The sequence below is a fragment of the Bos indicus genome, chromosome 11 (genome assembly GCF_029378745.1).
Source record: "Bos indicus isolate NIAB-ARS_2022 breed Sahiwal x Tharparkar chromosome 11, NIAB-ARS_B.indTharparkar_mat_pri_1.0, whole genome shotgun sequence".
NCBI classification, from domain to species: domain Eukaryota; kingdom Metazoa; phylum Chordata; class Mammalia; order Artiodactyla; family Bovidae; genus Bos; species Bos indicus.
The window spans coordinates 72,382,998-72,388,224 of NC_091770.1; positions in this window are offsets into that span (position 1 = coordinate 72,382,998).

A 5,227-nucleotide genomic window follows, 5' to 3' on the forward strand; every position below is an offset into this window, starting at 1 on the left:
CCTGCGGGGTTTGCAAAGCCGAAGGCTTACGTTCGCTATTTCCGCTCCTCGTTTCCCTCCGCTGTCTCCGCGGGCGCCAATATAGTCCTACTTTCCTCCTGATAGGAAGGACATTCATTCAGTCAATTAACCCATGTTTGTCGGGATCCAGTCTATGAGCAAGAAAGATACAAACCACGGAGCTGCTGGAGGCGAGCGGGGCGGCCCAGGGGCGGACGGCGCGAGACGCCGAGGGCTTAGCGACGCTGGACGCGGCCCGGAGCCCGGGGGGCAGTCGGGCCGCTTGCCTCCCCTAGACCCCCGCCCCTGCCCTCCTCACACCTGCGTCTCCTTCCAGGGGCCTGGCTTGCCAGCCCACAATCCTTTGCCCACCAGAAGCTCCCGGGGTTTTAAAACAAAGAAACGCACCTAGAACCCATTTCGTGTGTGGGGCTCGGCTTTCTGTATGCCGGGGTGGGTGTGCGGGGAGACCCGATCTCCACTGCCTGCTCTGCGACCACCGCCTGAGCTACCCCAGTTCACAGTCGCCCCAGGCGAATGTAGGTCAGACGAGGGTTTCAAGCCTCTGGCGACTCCGACATTTTGTGGGGTCCCTCAGCTCAGTTCAGTTGAGTCGCTCAGTAGTGACCGACTCTTTGCGACCCCATGAACCGCAGCACGCCAGGCTTCCCTGTCCATCATCAACTCCCGGAGTCCACCCAAACCCACGTCCATTGAGTCGGTGATGCCATCCAACCATCTCATCCTCTGTCGTCCCCTTCTCCTCCTGCCCTCAAACTTTCCCAGTATCAGTGTCTTTTCTAATTAGTCAGCTCTTCGCATCAGATGGCCAAAGGATTGGGGTTTCAGCTTCAATATCAGTCCTTTCAATGAACACCCAGGACTGATCTCCTTTAGGATGGACTGGTTGGATATCCTTGCAGTCCAAGGAACTCTCAAGAGTCTTCTCCAACACCACAGTTCAAAAGCACCAATTCTTTGGCGCTCAGCTTTCTTTATAGTCCAATTCTCACATCCATACATGACCACTGGAAAAACCATAGCCTTGACTAATCGGACCTTTGTTGGCAAAGTAATGTCTCTGCTTTTTAATACGCTGTCTAGGTTGGTCATAAATTTCCTTCAAAGGAGTAAGCATCTTTTAATTTCATGGCTGCAATCATCATCTGCAGTGATTTTGGAGCCCAGAAAAATAAAGTCAGCCACTGTTTCCACTGTTTGCCCATCTATTTGCCATGAAATGATGCGACTGGATGCCATGATCTTAGTTTTCTGAATGTTGAGCTTTAGGCCAACTTTTTCACTCTCCTCTTTCACTTTCATCAAGAGGCTTTTTAGTTCCTCTTCACTTTCTGCCATAAGGGTGGTGTCATCTGCATATCTGAGGTTATTGATATTTCTCCCGGCAATCTTGATTCCAGCTTGTGCTTTATCCAGCCCAGCATTTCTCATGATGTACTCTGCATAGAAGTTAAATAAGCAGGGTGACAATATACAGCCTTGACGTACTCCTTTTCCTATTTGGAACCAGTCTGTTGTTCCATGTCCAGTTCTAACTGTTGCTTTCTGACCTGCATACAGGTTTCTCAAGAGGCAGATCAGGTGGTCTGGTATTCCCATCTCTTTCAGAATTTTCCAGTTTGTTGTGATCCACACAGTCAAAGGCTTTGGCATAGTCAATAAAGCAGAAATAGATGTTTTTCTGGAATTCTCTTGCTTTTTCCATGATCCAGCAAATGTTGGCAGTTTGATCTCTGGTTCCTCTGCCTTTTCTAAAACCAGCTTGAACATCAGGAAGTTCACGGTTCACATATTGCTGAAGCCTGGCTTGGAGAATTTTGAGCATTACTTTACCAGCATGTGAGATGAGTGCAATTGTGCGGTAGTTTGAACATTCTTTGGCATTGCCTTTCTTTGGGATTGGAATGAAAACTGACCTTTTCCAGTCCTGTGGCCACTGCTGAGTTTTCCAAATTTGCTGGCATATTAAGTGCAGCACTTTCACAGCATCATCTTTCAGGATTTGAAATAGCTCAACTGGAATTCCATCACCTCCACTAGCTTTGTTCATAGTGATGCTTTCTAAAGCCCACTTGACTTCACATTCCAGGATGTCTGGCTCTAGGTGAGTAATCACACCATTGTGATTATCTGGGTCATGAAGATCTTTTTTGTACAGTTCTTCTGTGTATTCTTGCCACCTCTTCTTAATATCTTCTGCTTCTGTTAGGTCCATACCATTTCTGTCCTTTATTGAGCCCATCTTTGCATAAAATGTTCCCTTGATATCTCTAATTTTCTTGAAGAGATCTGTAGTCTTTCCCATTCTGTTGTTTTCCTCTATTTCTTTGCATTGATCGCTGAGGAAGGCTTTCTTATTTCTCCTTGCTATTATTTGGAACTCTGCTTTCAAATGGGTATATCTTTCCTTTTCCCCTTTGCCTTTTGCTTCCCTTCTTTCCAGAGCTATTTGTAAGGCCTCCTCAAACAGCCATTTTGCTTTTTTGCATTTCTTTTTCTTGGGGATGGTCTTGATTCCTGTCTCCTGTACAATGTTACAAACCTCCATCCACAGTTCATCAGATTCTCTATCGGATCTAGTCCCTTATATTTCTCACTTCCACTGTATAGTATAAGGGATTTGATTTAGGTCATACCTGAATGGTCTAGTGGTTTTCTCCACTTTCTTCAATTTCAGTCTGAATTTGGCAATAAGGAGTTCATGATCTGAGCCACAGTCAGCTCCTGGTCTTGTTTTTGCTGACTGTATAGAGCCTCTCCATCTGTGGCTGCAAAGAATAAAATCAATCTGATTTTGGTGTTGACCATCTGGTGATGTCCATGTGTAGTCTTCTCTTGTGTTGTTGGAAGAGGGTGTTTGCTATGACTAGTGTGTTCTCTTGGAAGAACTCATTGGCCTTTGCCCTGCTTCATTCTGTACTCCAAGGCCAAATATGCCTGTTACTCCAGGTGTTTCTTGACTTCCTACTTTTGTATTCCAGTCCTCTATGATGAAAAGGACATCTTTTTTGGGTGTTAGTCCTAGAAGGTCTTGTAGGTCTTCATAGAACTGTTCAACTTCAGCTTCTTCAGCATTACTGGTCGAGACATAGACTTGGATTACCGTTGACATTGCATGGTTTGCCTTGGAAACGAACAGGCTAAACTTTAAATCTGAGGTTTGTGTTGTTACCGAATGCACACCAGGGTTCACGCCTGTGGGCATCCACAAAGCAGGTTAACATCTTCCCTTTGATTTAACTTCATTCTGCAGCTGCAAAGGCTACCTCCCATTGTGTTGGAGAGCATCAGCTTGGGGTGGTTTTCTTGGAGAGGTGTTTACCACGCTCTCTCTCTTGTGAGAAGGTGGGGTCAGAAAGCAGAAAGTGTTTAATTACGTTGCTTGGGGCTTTTGTTTTGTTTTTGAGGGAAATTCACATAACATACAATTAACTATTTTAAAATATGAACAATTCACAGTCTTATGGACTCTATGGGAGAGGGAGAGGGTGGGAAGATTTGGGAGAATGGCATTGAAACATGTAAAATATCATGTATGAAACAAGATGCCAGTCCAGGTTCGATGCACGATACTGGATGCTTGGGGCTAGTGCGCTGGGACGACTCAGAGGGATGGTATGGGGAGAGAGGAGGGAGGAGGGTTCAGGATGGGGAACACATGTATACCTGTGGTGGATTCATTTTGATATTTGGCAAAACTAATACAATTATGTAATTATGTGAAGTTTAAAAATAAAATAAAATTAAAAAAAATAAAAATTATCTGAAAAGGAAAAAAAAAATATGAACAATTCAGTGTTATTTAGTACATTCATAGTGTTGTGCAAATGATCACCTCTCTCTGGTTGAAAAACTTTTTCTCACTCTGGAAGAACAGCTGTTAACCCTGAAAGTAAGCACTCCCATCGCATTTCACCCAGCCCCTGGCAACGACTAATTGGCTGTCTCCACGGATTTACCTTATTCTGGAGATTTCCTATAAAACAATAAAATATGTGACCTTTCATGCTTGATTTCTTTCACTTATGTTTTGAGACTCGTGGACACTGTAGCATGTACCGGTACTTTGTCCCTTTTATGGCTGAATAATACTCCATTCGGTGTCCATTCTTCTGTCTTTTCCCACCTTTTGGCTTTCATGAGTAATAGTGCTACAAACATTCATCTACAAGTTTCTGTGTGGATGTATGTTTTCATTTGTCTTGGGTACACTCAGGAATGGAATTGCTGAGTTTTATGGTATTTGTATGTTTAACTCTTTGAGGAACTGCCAAACTGTTTTCCACAACTGTTGAACAATTTTACATTCCCACCACCAATGTAAGAGGGTGCCATTTCTCCACATCCTTGTCAACATTTATTTTCTGTATTTTTTATTGTAGGCCACGTTTCAATAAGTTGAGCTCAATTAGTAATAAGCAATTTTCTGTCATTAAAGTTTTTTAAATCATCATTTGACTAGCCATTTCTCATCTGCTTTGTACCAAAATTTACTGAAATATTCATCTTATTGTTGGACAATTTACATCCAAAATTTTCATGATTAATACTGCTACAATAAAAAAAATACTGCTACAATAAATGTTGTTATATGTAAATCTTTGTTCACATTTCTGTTTACTTCTGTATCTTCTAGAATATATTCATAGGAGTGGAACTACTTGGTAAAGTAATATGAAACTTTCTAGGCTTTTGACAAATGTTACTAAATTACTTCCTAGAAACATTATACCAGTTTCTATCATAGCATTCACTGAGTAAATCACTTAAAAAATTTTTTTGTCAACATGATAGGCAAAAATAAGTGGTATCTTATTTTAAATTTGCATCTCTTTGGCAGTGAAATGGACTTTTCCTCCCAAGTCTATTGTTCATCTGCATTTCTTTTATAAAGTATCTTTCATCTATATTTTTATTGTTGCTTAGTGATTTTCTTACTGATTTGTAATTCTTCAATAATGTGTTTATGATAAGCCCAACAAGGCAACAGAGGCCTTGACCAGCCTACCAACCAGACCATTCCATCCAACAACAGCAGAATACATATGCTTCTCAAGAGTACATGGAATATTATCTAGGATACCCCATGTATTAGGTAATGTCTCAATAAATTTAAAAAGATGTAAATCATGCAAAGTATGATTAAGGTAAACCACAGACTTCAGATGACAGTGCTGGGTGATAGTGGCATGTCGGTACAGGCTCA